Raw genomic sequence first — 15286 nt, 5'->3', positions numbered from 1 at the left:
GATCCAAATTGACTGCAGCTGTATCCAGCAACCAGCCCATGCTCCACGTTTTTACTAAGAGAGAATCTGAGGCCTAGAGGGGGCTGCCATTTGTCTTGGCCTCACTGTGGGTAAACTGCAGAACTCGAATCGGGTTCCCTTGTTTCCTTCAGGACACAGAGTATACTATTTTAGTATACTTAGTGCTTCTTGCAGTCATAAGCCAAAAAAGCAGGAAAATTCAGTTATAAGGATATTAATATACTAGCAATATATTTTGCTTAAATTCAAAATGTAGTTATGTTACATTAGGAATCCTTACGAGTATTGGACTAAATAATACTGAAACGGAGCAAGATCTATGGTCCTTGCCAGTGTTCTCTGCCTGCCATTTATCTGTGCAAAAACTTTAGCCAAAGAATAAGTTTAATCAGAGAAGTGAGAAAATGCAGAAACAAAGGAAAACAGTGAAAGGAGACCAAATAATGTAGTCATTAGGCATAGCCAAGAACCTTTAGTTCTTCTCAAGGGCTGTAAATATTTTGAGCCATATCCTATGAGTTGTCTTATCGATACTGAAACCCCCACCAGGTAGAAAAGTTAACTACATGACAACCAGATTGTAGCCATGACACAAACTGCCACAATTCCAATAAGTGGCCTCAACGAAATGGAAATAAATTGACCCTGGAACTGAAGACCAACTGCAGCTAAAACAGTCAAGATGACACTGATGATCAGACCACTGATAACCAATTTCAAGATGACTGTCAGAACTGATTGTGCTTTTTCTGCCTGTAGCCCCTTCCCTCTGTCTATAAAAGCTATTGTCCCCTGATTTTCGGGGGAGTGAGAGTCTACCTTTGGACAGGCGTTGCCCTCCCCAACTCAGCATCCTAAATAAAGCAAACTTTCCTTTCCACCAATTGGGCCTCTTTATTGGATTTTGAGAGGCGAGCAGCAGAACCTCACTTTCAGTTACAGTAGCACCTCAAAAAAATAGAACAGAGGGAGAGGGTGGGAAGATTTGGGAGAATGGCATTGAAACATGTAAAATATCATGTATGAAACGAGATGCCAGTCCAGGTTCGATGCCTGATACCGGATGCTTGTGGCTAGTGCACTGGGACGACCCAGAGGGATGGTATGGGGAGGGAGGCAGGAGGAGGGTTCAGGATGGGGAACACATGTATACCTGTGGTAGATTCATTTTGATATTTGGCAAAACTAATACAATTATGTAAAGTTTAAAAATAAAATAAAATTAGATTTTAAAAAAAAAAAAAAAATAGAACAGAGACCCACCCATTCAGGTCATGAGATAAAAACATCCAGAAAGGGAACATGGTCAGGCAGTCCAGAGGCTGACCTTCCCTGGGGTGGGATGGGACAGCGAGATCCTCTTAATCCAATTCTCACAGGCACCTTGCCATTATTAATAGCTCTGCCCCTTATATTACCTCCATGAACACTTTGGCTCAAGGAAGACAAAAGCTACCACTTGCTAGACTTAACATAATGAAGATAAAGGGAAGAATCTTCACCATCTTCACCTACTTAGCCAAGGGAAGCAAAGGGGCAGTGAACCTGCCCTCTCTGGACTCTTCCCACAGCCCTTCTCCTCAGAACTTCTGTAGTGTCTCCAGGGCAGTACCAGGAGTCCGGGGCTGGATCTCCACAGCCTAGGCTCCAACCCCTCCCTCACTTTCTAAGCAATTATCTGAGGGAAGCCTTTCTCTGCCTTCTGTTTCTCCCATTCTTTCAGCCTTTTTCAAGAAACTCTACGCTTCCTTTTCACTTTTTTCAGTTGACTTGCAGTACAATTCAGTTGCTCAGTTATCTCTAACTCTTTGCAACCCCATGGACTGCAGCACGTCAGGCTTCCCTGTCCATCACCAACTTCCAGAGCTTGCTCAAACACATATCCATCCAATGGGTGATGCCATCCAACCATCTCATCCCCTGTCGTCCCCTTTTCCTCCCACTTTCAATCTTTCCCAGCATCAGGGTCTTTTCCAATAAGTCAGTTCTTTGTATCAGGTGGCCAAAGTATTGGAGCTTCAGCATCAGTCCTTCCAATAAATATTCAGGACTGATTTCATTTAGGATGGACTGGTTGGATCTCCTTGCTGTCCAAGGGACTCTCATAAGAGTCTTCTCCAAAACCACAGTTCAAAAGCATCAAGTCTTCAGCACTCACCCTTCTTTATAGTCCAACTCTCACATCCACAGATGACTCTGGAAAAACCATAGCTTTGACTAGACAGACCTTGGTTGGTAAAGGAATGTCTCTACTTCTTAATATGCTGTCTAGGTTGTTCATAGCTTTTCTTCCAAGGGGCAAGCAACTTTTAATTTCATGGCTACAGTCACCATCTGCAGTGATTTTGGAGCCTCCAAAAATAAAATCTCATTGTTTTCATTTTTCCCCATCTGTTTGCCATGAAGTGATGGGTCCAGATGCCATGATCTTAGTTTTCTGAATGTTAAGTTTTAAGCCAACTTTTTCACTCTCCTCTTTCACTTTCATCACAAGGCTCTTCAGTTCTTCTTCACCTTCTGCCATAAGGGTGGTGTTACCTGCATATCTGAGGTTATTGATATTTCTCCCAGCAATCTTGATTCCAGCTTGTGCTTCCTCCAGCCCAGTGCTTCTCATCATGTACTCTGCATATAAGTTAAATAAGCAGAGAGACAATATACAGCCTTGATGTACTCCTTTTCCTATTTGGAACCAGTCTGTTGTTCCATGTCCAGTTCTAACTGTTGCTTCCTGACCTGCATACAGATTTCTCAGGAGGTGGGTAAGGTGGTCTGGTATTCCCATCTCCTGAAGAATTTTCCACCATTTTTTGTAATCTACACAGTCAAAGGCTTTGGCATAGTCAATAAAGCAGAAATAGATGTTTTTCTGGAACTCTCTTGCTTTTTTGATGATCCAATGGATGTTGGCAATTTGACCTCTGGTTCCTCTGCATTTTCTAAAACCAGCTTGAACATCTAGAATTTCATGTTTCACCTACTGTTGAAGCCTGGCTTGGAGGATTTTGAGCATTGCTTTGCTAGTATGTGAGATGAGTGCAATTGTTCAGTAGTTTGAGCATTCTTTGGCACTGCCTTTCTTTGGGATTGGAATGAAAACTGACCTTTTCCAATCCTGCTGCCACTGCTGAGTTTTCCAAATTCGCTGGCATATTGAGTGCAACACTTTCACAGCATCATCTTTTAGGATTTGAAATAGCTCAACTGGAATTTCATCACCCCCACTAGCTTTGTTTGAAGTTATGCTTCCTAAAGGCCACCTGGCTTTGCATTCCAGGATGTCTGGCTCTAGGTGAGTGATCACACCATCGTGATTATCTGAGTCATGAACATCTTTTTTGTATCATTCTTCTGTGTACACTTGACACCTCTTCTTAATACCTTCTGCTTCTGTTAGGTCCATACCATTTCTGTCCTTTATTGTGCCCATCTTTGTATGAAATGTTCCCTTGGTATTTCTAATTTTCTTGAAGCGATCTCTAGCCTTTCCCATTCTATTGTTTTTCTCTATTTCTTTGCATTGATCACTGAGGAAGGCTTAACTCTCCTTGCTATTCTTTGGAACTCTGCATTCAGATGCTTATATCTTTTGTTTTCTTGTCTTTAACTTCTCTTCTTTTCTCAGCTATTTGTAAGGCCTCTTCAGACAACCATTTTGCCTTTTTGCATCTCTTTTTCTTCGGCATGGTATTGATCCCTGCCTCCTATATAAAGTCATGAACCTTCGACCATAGTTCTTCAGGCACTCCATCTATCAAATCTAATCCCTTGAATCTATTTTTCACTTTTGCTATATAATCATATGGGATTTGATTTAGGTCATACCTGAATGGTCTACTGGTTTTCCCTACTTTCTTCAATTTAAGTCTGAATTTTGTAATAAGGAGTTCATGATCTGAGCCACAGTCAACTCCCAGTCTTGTTTTTGCTGACTCCATCTTTGACTACAAAGAATATACTCAATCTGATTTTGGTATTCACCATCTGGTGATGTCCTTGTGTAGAGCCATTTCTTGTGTTGTTGGAAGAGGGTGTTTGCTATGACCAGTGCATTCTCTTGGCAAAACTCTGTTAGTAGCCTTTGACCTGCTTCTTTTTGTACTCCAAGGCCAAATTTGCCTGTTATTCTATGTGTTTCTTGACTTCCTACTTTTGCATTCCAGTCCTCCTTAACAAAAAGGACATCTTTTGGGGGTGTTCAAAAACGTCTTGTAGGTCTTCATAGAAACATTCAGCTTCAGATTCTTCAGCATTACAGGTTGGGGCACAGACTTGAATTACTGTAATATTGAATGGTTTGCCTTGTAAACAAACAGAGATCATTCTGTCATTTTTGAGCCTGCATCCAAGTACTGCATTTCGGATTCTTTGTTGACTGTGATGGCTACTCCATTTCTTCTAAGGGATTCTTGCCCATAATAGTAGATATAATGGTCATCTGAGTTAAATTCACCCATTCCAGTCCATTTTAGTTCACTGATTCCTAACAGGTCACACTTGCCATCTCCTGTTTGACCAGTTCCTAGTTGCCTTGATTCATGGATCTAACATTCCAGGTCCCTATGCAATATTGCTCTTTACAGCATTGGACTTTACTTCTGTTGACCTTAGTGGCTCATTAAACTCAGACTCTAATTTATCCCTCTTTCTTTGAGGGAAAAGAAGACATAATATTCAAGCCATCCAGGGGATGAGGAGAAACACATTCAATTCTTGCACGTTAACAAAGAAAGGCAAGAAAAGCCAACCATTTAAGTTTCCATCCTAACCTCACCTGAAAATTTATCCTCTCTCCTAATTGTAAATGTGAGGCACATGGCGGGAGGCACATAATTCTAATCCAAGTTCCTCACTCTCAGTAAAGTAGCTCTCTGCTCTGTTTCTGATCTCTTCAACAGCGTTTCTGCCTGGTGAAACCTCTCACCTAGTTTAATCTTTAGTCACTTCCTTCTTGTGTTTCCTTTAGACTTACCAACTCCAACTCTTGAGAGCTGACAGTAAGGGGAAATGGGGCAGTGGGATGGCCCATGACCATCACATAGGACAAGACAATAACCAGAGTATCTATCGCCAGCAAAGCCCCTTAATAGTTCCTGAGAAATAAAAATAGAAACTGAATAATAAAATACAGTCTAACCTTTTTTTCCCTCTGCTTCATCCAGTTTCACTTGCTCCTAGGGAACTGCAATGTGGAGGCGTTGCACTGGACACTTCAGGCCAGGGTTCCAAGTGGAAACGTCTGCACCCAACTCGGACAGCTCAGTTCAAGATGGTGGCGGACCTGGGCAGAGGCACTAGCCCAGGACTTGGCAGGATCTGAGCAGCACTCCCATGGAGCCCTGCGAGAACTCCGCCCCTCTGCCCCGTCCCTCCGCCCTGCCCCAAACCCTATAAAGCAGTCCCTCCCACGGCCTCTCAAAAATCCTGTGCTCAAGAGCAGCAGTTCCCAACTTTTTGGCACCAGGGACTGGTTTCCTGGAAGACAAATTTTCCATGGACCAGGGGGCTGATTTGAGGATGATTCAATCGTGTTACATTTATTGTGCACTTTATTTCCGTTATTATTATATCAGCTCCACCTCAGATGAGCAGGCATTGGATCCTGGAGATTGGGGGCTCCTGCTCCAGAGCACGAACTCATCCTCTTCATTTGCTGATCAGCGTGCAAAGCTTTTCTTTGCTTCTGAATCTAATGATCTTGGTCTCGTTGTATTGGCTCCAATGACACCAGGCAGGAGGACCCTTGTTGGGGTCCAACTCAAAAGGGTGGGTAATGCATGTTACCCTCTGTGCCATGGCAGTTCTGAGGTCAATCATAAAAGGCTAAAAAGTGGGGGGTAGCCAAGTTCCTAGAAATCCCCACCCACTTCTTAACCTGTGAAATTACCCAGCCCATAAAAACTAACGACCTCATGTTTGAAGGCCTCTAGCCTTGTGAAGTGGCCCACACTCCTTGTGCAGTGCGTTTCTCCCAGAGCCACTCTTGCCTTTTGAAACTGATTTCATTCTGTCTAGTAGAATGTGTGTCTATCTAAACAAATCCACTTGTTAATCCATTATCACTTTGTCTCTTGCTGAATTCCTTCTGTGCTGAGACCTAAAGAATCTGAACTTCATTAAGTCCCGGGACCAGGTGTACAAGATTTCAATTAAAAGACAGTGGGTTGGAGTCGCAGCCCGTGAGTTCAAGATCCAATCTGGATTGTGTCTGGGTTCAAGTCCCATCTGAGTTGTGCAGTTTCAGAAAGAGCAAAAACACAGAAAGTAGAGACTGTGTTTGGAATCTCAAAAAAAAAAAAAAAGTTTTAAATGATTAGTGCTTACATCTAAAAACTCAGTTTCTCCCATCTTCTGACTTTTGATGTTCATTCAGTAAATGATTACCTGCTGCCTAGTATGTCCAGACACTCTTCTGTATCTTTTACTTTCTCATGGTGCTTACATTTCTTGGGAGGATACAGACAAAAAAAAAAAGTATGTAAATATATATCAGATGGGTATAAATGCTAAAAATAAATAACATAATATAGTTTAAGGGAGAAGGACAAAGGTAGGAGTGATGGGGAGAGGGCAAATCTCCCCGAGGCTCCTTCTCCAGCTCTCCCAAGTTGGACATTTCATGCTGCTTTCATCACAAAGAGCTCATCTTATATTCTGTTTGTTCTCTCTGACAAATTTTTCTGTGATAATAGAAGGTGCACTAAGCATAACAGATCATTGATAACATAATTTAAAAGAGACCCATAGTCTGCAATTACTAAAACAGATGAAATTTTAGTACATTTCAAAACAGAGCAGAGACTTTTCACTACTGCAATGCTGATTCCTATCAATTTACAACATAAACTTTGTTATAAATTTGCTTTAAATGCTGGCTGTTTTTGTTACCAAAAGGAGTGTGGGGTCCGGCTTCCTGCCACTCATTAAACAGGCTGGTTTGGTGGAAAGGAAAGTTTGCTTCATTTCAGATGCCACAACTGGAGGGGAGGAAAGACGTCTGTCCAAAGGCTGACACCCCCACTGGCAAGCAGTGGGGCAAGAACTTTTATAGACAGAAAAAGGGGGGGTACATGCAGAAATAGGACAGTCAGTTGTAACAGTCACCTTCTAATTGGTCATCTTGATTGTTTTAGGTACAGTTAATCTTCAGTTCCAGGGTTGATTTGTTACCATTTCTTTACGGTCAGTTCTCGGAATTGTGGCAGCTCATTTCCTGGGTACAGTCTGGTCATCAGGTAGGTAACTTCTCTACTTGGGGTTTCAGTCACAGGATGTGACTCAGAATATTATCTATAGCCCTTGAGAAAGAACTAAAGGTCCTTGCTATGCTTAATGAGTACATTATTGTTATTTGGTCTCTGACTTTTTTCCTTTGCTTTTGCATATTTTCACTTCACTACTCTGATTAAACTTATTCTTTAACTAAAGCTTCCACAGACTAAAGGCAGGCAGAGGACATGGGGTCAGGGTTTGGGGAGCTCGGGTAAGGACCATAAGGGTCCTGCTCTGCTTCATTTTCTTTGAAGTCAGCTCTTCTAAAAATTGAGCTTCCTTCCTTGAAAGTAAGAGCTCTACATAGTGATTAAATTTATCTGGGTGTTTTTCTTTGAATAATGAAAAACAACAATATGTATATTACTTTTATATATTAGTATATTGTGTACTCATATTTACTTATATGAATAGATAGTATTTCACATTTTAAAAACTACTTTTCTAACTATTCATTTATTTCATCCTCACAAAAATCCTATAAAGAATTATCATCCCAATTTTACAAAAGAAATTAGTGAAGCTCACTGATGGTGGGGCCTTAAGTCCTGCACCTGGCAAGCGTCAACGCTACTAACAGACAAACAGAAACAATCATGGTTTTGCTGAAAAGGGCCTCCATCTCAACAGTGCTCTCTTTCCCAATTTAGAAATGAGAAATTGAGACAAGGTGTGGTTTAGGTCCCTTTTAGCTCTAAGTTTGTGGATTTGATTTGGTGTTTTTTGTAATTACAACTTCAGCTCTAGATCTACATGGTACATCTTGCATTATTGAAGGGACTGCAAGGAGATCCAACCAGTCAATCCTAAAGGAAATCAGTCCTGAAAATTCACTGGAAAGACTGATGCTGAAGCTGAAACTCCAATACTTTGGCCACCTGATGTGAAGAACCAACTCATTGGAAAACACCCTGATGCTGTGGGAAAGTTTGAAGGCGGGAGGAGAAGGGGATGACAGAGGATGAGATGGTTGGATGGCATCACCGACATGATGGACATGAGTTTGAGTAGGCTCTGGGAGTTGGTGATGGACAGGGAAGACTGGCGTGCTGCCGTCCACGGGGTCACAAAGAGTCAGACACGACTGACCGACTGAACTGAACTGAACTGAAGGTCATGTACACACTGCTACATTCAAAATGAATAAGCAACAAGCATCTATTGTATAGCACGTGAAACTCTTGCTCAGTGTTATATGCCAGCCTGGACGGAAGAGGGCTTTAGGGGAGAATTGGTGCATGAATACGTGTGGCTGAGTCCCTCTGCTGTTCACCTGAAACTACCCCAGCATTGCTTATCAGCTGTGTGTGTATGCTGTCACTTCAGTCGTGTCTGATTCTTTGCGACCCTATGGACTGTAACCCCCCAGAGCCCCTCTGACCACAGGGATTCTCAGGCAAGAACCCTGGAGTTGGTCACTGTGTCCTCTTCCAAGGGATCTTTCTGACCCAGGGATCAAACCCATGTCTCTTACTTCTCCTGCAATGGCAAGTAGGTTCTTTACCACTAGCATGACCTGGAAAGCCCATTAATCAACTGTACGTCAACACAAAATAAAAAGTTTAAAGTTTGGAAAAAAATCTTTTTAAAAAAAGACCCTCTGAAGGCATAATTATCTATTGAAAGAAAAGGTCAACTTCTATGACATTAAGAGGCTGGATGAGAATATATCTAAGATATTTCCCAGTTCTATTAGTCTTCAAAATGCTTTGTAGAACTCTAATTTCTATAGAATTCTGTATTTTTTATTGTATGAAACAGTTTTTCTCTTTCTATTGTAAATATGGTTACCAATATTTATGCATTTTTTTTTCTGTAAATTCGCAAGAAAATCTCTCTGCATTCCCTGAGCAAACACGCACAAAGAAATTCAGAGGCTCAGAAGCAGCCAATCTGAGTCTGCCAATCAGTACTGAACTGGAGATCTGCCTTTACTGGACTGATTGATTTAAACATAGCTGATTCAAGAATATTTAAGGGTTCCTTTCCCAACCTCAAGTGATATTTCATTCATCACACTAAAAATTTATTCTCTATCCAAGGACTCAAAAGAAACCACATTTGAGTGGTTATGCTCTATGAAAAAGGTTATATCTACATTGCATGTATTCAGAACAACTTGGGAAAATTTCCAGGTCCTTCTGCACTAAAAGATGTGATTAGTGGTGGCATTATAAAACCACAGTCGTTGCTCAAGATCCATACCCTTCTCTTCATTTAAATGATGTAGCTACCCACTTCCAAATATAAAAATATAATTTATAGTATACAGCTAAAAGAGCAAGCCAAAAAAGCAGAGAAGAAACTCTACAATTCAGCAAAATTTGTATCCTATTCATTAGCATCTGTGTTTGTGAGGCCCGAAATAGAGGAGGAGAATGCCAAGTTTCCCTCCCTCCCTCCACTGTGTGCGGTAAATCTTGTCTGCTCTCGGGCTTTCAGCTTCTCATCTGTAAAATGAGGGGCTGGGCTAACTTGGTGGCTCCTGAACCCCAGAAGGTAGAAGCAGGAGAAAGGAATACTGACACCCACGTGTACACACACACATTCTATCAACTTAGCACAAGATCAGCACAGGGGAAGGGAGTAAGCAGAAAGCTGTATTTTTAACCAGCTGTGAAAGAAGCATTGATGATCTGTAAAGACTTCCTGCCCCCTGCAGTCCTAGCCCAATATCCCAGCTGCCCATTGCCTTCTAGTTTCTTCCCAGCTTTCAGAAAAACATTATTTCCTCCACTGATACCTGTCAACAACCCCTCCACCTCAGACTGTGCTTGTGCTAAGTCGCTTCAATTGTGTCAGACTGTTTGCAACTCTCTGGACTGTAGCCCATCAGGCTCCTCTGTCCATGGGACTTCCTAGGGAAGAATACAGGAGTGGGTTGCCATTTCCTTCTCCAAGGGATCTTCCAGACCCAGGAATCAAACCAGCCTCTCCTGCAATTCCTGCATTGGCAGGCAGGTTCTTTACCACTAAAACCTGGGAAGCCACACCTCAGATTCCCAACCCTGAATATGCAAGTAGGCACTCCAAATATGCTGGTGTACTTTTCACTTTATAGATGGCTCTTCCTTCCGGTAATTGCTCTATAATTATCTCCTCTCCCCTAATCCTAGGAGCAATCCCATTCCACTTAAGTTAGAATTTCTTGACTGTAATGAAGAAAACATTTGACTCAACTAGCATAAAGGTTAGAAGTCAGGCTTGGGACTCAGAAAACAACCCTGGCACTTAGCGTCTTACATTAAGCAAATCACGTGACCTCCCTAAGCCTACATTTTTTCATCTGTTAAAATAAGGATAATTTGACCTTTTCACCAGGTTCTGTTGAGTACATAGTTTCTGCCCAGTGCATACAGCCATTATTTTTGTTATTATCACTTTAAAGAGAGAAAAATCCTTTCAGAAGAACATAATTTGAAGGGGAAAAACAGCTTTAAATTGGATGAACTCATGGTGTAATATATATATATTTTACACTGGACTGGGCTTTGGAAGACCTGAGAGGACCTGGTCCCATTTCCTCATTGTGTAAACTTAGGTAAGTCCCTTAACCTCCCAGATAGTAAAATAAACCATCATATAGCTTTATGCTGTTTTTCCGGGTAACAATATATTTATTTTCAGGGCCAAATTCATAATGCATTTCTTGCTATATGAAAATGGAGCTGATCTCTTTAAACATTTTTTTTTCCCTTTGTCAGAGGACACAGTATTAAATTTTATCAGTAGAGGGCGCTGGCGAGACGTTGCAGAAGGAACGTCGTAAAATGCACTCTCGTCCTCGTCCCGGTTACGCTGTGCTGTCTCAGCAGGCTTTTGCTGCCCTCAACTCCGGTAGGGAGTGAGTGTGGCTTTCCCAGAGCCTGGCTTCGGCAGTGATCGGTGAACAGAAGCTTCCCCCAGAATTCCCATGCTGAGGCAGTTTTTCTACTTTAGATAAAGACAGCTTTGTAAATAACTTTCCCCAGCCCCTAGAAAGTGGGTTTCCTCCAAGTTTACATTTGTTCATATTCAATTACATCAGGAGTGGCTCCAGGGAATTTCAAAATGTTATTATATACAGTGAATGGGCAGAAATGATGCAGACTGTGAATAGACACAAAATGTTATTTCCTTCGTTGACTTCTTATTACATTTCAGCTAAACACTTTGATAAAACGCAAAACAAAATAAAGGTGTGTCAGTCAAGGAAAGCAGATTGGATACCCAAAAATTCATGGTAACCAACCGTGATACATGCTCAACAATGTCAAAACACGCTTCTGCATTTGTCTGGTCAGTTCAGTCTTCTTCCTTTAGTTTGACCTGCTAATCTAACCTCAAATCTTAACATGCCCTTCTTAAAATTTAGCAGTGTGTATAGTTGCCATTCTGTTCTCCAGAGGATCTTCCCCACCTGGGATCGAACCTGGGTCTCCTGCATTGCAGGCAGATTCTTTACTGAGCAGACATTATCACCATTTAAGAGAAAGCACAAGAATTATGTATATTTATATATAAATATATGTATATATATACATACGCGTGCACAAGTGCTCCTGTCACTTCCCACCAAATAATCACATTTGCCGTATATACTGAACTAAACTAATAGTGCCTCTCCTTGGTTGAAGTAGACGTGCAGCCGCTTGCCTGAGGTCAGTACCTCTGTCTATGCTTTCAATCTCATCATCATCACTCTTCTCTGGAAAATGGCATGACTGAATTATCCCCCTGAATCTTTTTCTTTTTTATATATTGCAACATCTCTCTGATTCTTCTATTAGTGTTTAAATATCCTCAAGTCTCTCTGAAATTCCCTGGTTAGGATTCTGTGCTTTCACTGCTGAGGGTGCAGATTTGAACACTGGTCAGGGAATTAATCATTAACCTATGAGCCAGGTGACACAGCCAAAAAATAAAAATAGAAATTCTCTTCATTCTACATCCTGTACCAGTTAACAGTGTATCTTTTGTCTCATCTTTAAGGTCAAACTTCTATAATGAAATGTTTCAACTCACCTCCAACTCACTCCTCTAACTACAGCAGTCTAGATTTTTGCCTCTATCATTCTGCTGAAACAGGTCTCCTAAAATGCACTCAGGACCTCCTATTGCTAAATCCTATGGGTATTTACAGGCCTATCTTCTTTAACTTCTCGGCATTGTTTGATTCTTCTGTGCACTCCTTGAGATACTTTCTTCCTCAGGATCCCAGGACTCGATATTATCTTGATTTGGTTGTAGCTACAGCTGTTACCTTTGAACTCTTTTTGTCTCTTTTCCTTAGCTGTATAATGTTTAAGCTCTCGGAAGTTCTATTAGAGACACTATTATATTGTCATTTTTCATGCTGTCTCTTGGAAGCATCATCCATGCCCATATGTCTATTCCTCCCTAACCATAGATGACTCCCATATCTTATCTCCAGCTCAGATTGGTTCCTTGTATTTCAAGTATGAATTTTCAATAGTCAACTTGGCAAACTGTCTCAAAATCTCTTCAAACACAATACATCCAAATCACAATCACGAGTCGCCTACCTTCTCCAAAAGCCTTATCCTTCTTTCAATGATACATGTCTCATCCATTCAATTGAGTAAGACGGAAATCTGGGATTATCCTTGATTCTTTCCTCTCCCGTCCATCACCTAGTTGAGTCAATTTTTGCCTTAAGAATTTCTTAAATATATCTAGTTTTGCTATCTCCATAGACACATTCCAGTCCAAGGCAACAGAATAATATATTCATTATGCTATAGCCAGAGAGATCCAATGATGTCTTGTCTGGATAAACACTTGACTAGCTTTCTTTTTCTCTTAAGATGTAGATCAAAATCCTTGAGCAGTTTACATGATTCTGTCCGAGCCCCTACTCATACCATCCCTCCTCTGGCCTTGTTCTCTCTGTTTTGGCCACACTAACCATCTTTAGTCAATCAGTGTGTCACACTCCTTCACACCCTGTGTATCTGCATGAGATACTCCAATTTCTTTGTTTTACTCAGATAACTCCCAGCTTGTCTTTAGCTCCCACTACACTCATCTCCCCTAGAAAGCCTGCCTGATAGTTCTGTCCAGATCAAATCTTCCAATCATATGTTCTCCTGGTAACATTGACCTTTCCTTCATTAAATGTATCACCTTCATAATGTTATATTTTTTATATTGAAATTGAAAGTCACTCACTTGTTTCCAACTCTTTGCAACCCCATGGACTATACAGTCCGTGAAATTCTCTAGGCCAGATTACAGGAGTAGGTAGCCTTTCCCTTCTCCAGGAGATCTTCCCAACCCAGGGACCGAAAATGGGTCTTCCGCATTGCAGGTGATTCTTTACCAGCTGAGCCACAAGGGAAGCCCAAGAATATTGGAGTGAGTAGCCTATCCCTCCTCCAGCAGATCTTCCAGCCCAGGAATCGAACCAGGTCTCCTACATTGCCAGGTGGATTCTTTACCAACCAAGCTATCAGGGAAGCCCCTGATATAAATGATTTTTTATATTATCATTTCATTAATCTTTATCTTCCCTACAGGACTATGTACTTGCAAGGACAAGGAACATACAAATTTATTCTGTCCCCAGAACCTACCATAAGGTCTAAGTTCAGTCACTCAGTCATGTCCAATTCTTTGTGACCCCATGGACCACAGCACCCCAGGCCTCCCTGTCCATCACCAACTCCTGAAACTTGCTCAAACTCATGTCCATTGAGTTAGTGATGTCATCCAACCATCTCATCCTCTGTCATCCCCTTCTCCTCCTCCTTCAATCTTTCCCAGCATCAGGATCTTTTCCAGTGAGTCAGTTCTTCGCATCAGGTAGCCAAAATATGGGAGCTTCAGCTTCAGAATCAGTCCTTGCAATCAATATTCAGGACTGATTTCCTTTAGGATCGACTGGTTTGATCTCCTTGCAAGCCAAAGGGTTCTTAAGAGTCTTCCCCAACACCACAGTTCAAAAGCATCAATTCAAAAGCACCATAAGGTAAGGTTATCATTAACTATTTGTTAAGTACATAAATAAATGAAAGAAATATCACTAGTTTCTGAAACACAAAATCAGTACAGAGAACAGACTTACTGCATTTGAGGGAAACGTTTAACCACATATGAAGAGGAGGCATTTTGTGAATTTTCCTTTTGCTGCCCTTACTGGTCAAAATGTGTTCCTCATGAACTTGGAAAGCCTTAGAGGTGATCCAGAGGTCAACTAGGAGGTGAATTAGAAGTCAACTGGCAGGGAACCAAACACTTCCTAAGTTCTGTGTTCCATTTGAACTAGATTAACTTTGACTTTCCCTGTGTTTTACACTAGACTTCCATGTGTTTTATAAGTGCCTAGTCTTCATCTTCCCTCTCAAAATGTTTCAAAATTACTGAACTGGGTAAATTTCAGTGTGAAGATAAAAACTGAAGCCCACATTAAATTAATGAAATAACCCAAAGCTGCAAAGGTGATGAGTGCAGACTCCCTACATTAGATGGAAAAACGAGGCAAATCCCCTAGGAATGGTATGGTAGCGGCTTCCCTGGTAGCACTAGAAGTAAAGAACCTGCCTGCCAATGTTGGAGACACAGATGACACGGGTTCGATCCCTGGGTTGGGAAGCTCACCTAGAAGAAGAAATGGCAACCCATTCCAGTAGTCTTGCCTGGAAAATTCAGTGGAAAGAGGAGCCTGGTGGGCTACAATCTGTGCAGTCACAGAGAGTCGGACATGACTCAAGCAACTTAGCTTAGCTCTGACAACAAATAGAAATTGTTATTTTCCTTCTCCTTCTTTCTTCTCCCTGGTAGTTCCCTTTCCCTCTTGATGCTTTCATTCTTACATTATTGCCACATTATTAAGAAAAAGACTTTTAGAGACTGAATGTGAATATTTCAACTGATGACTTTGTAAAGGAGAGCCATTCCGGTAACTAAGTTTCCCAGGCAATTTTCATTCTGTCATTTGCCAGATGAAAATGCCAGATGCTTTTTAATGCCAGAACGCTCCCAAAATAACTGG

Source organism: Bos mutus, chromosome 29 (genome assembly GCF_027580195.1).
Source record: "Bos mutus isolate GX-2022 chromosome 29, NWIPB_WYAK_1.1, whole genome shotgun sequence".
Classification (NCBI taxonomy): Eukaryota; Metazoa; Chordata; class Mammalia; order Artiodactyla; family Bovidae; genus Bos; species Bos mutus.
This window is presented reverse-complemented; position numbering follows the sequence as displayed.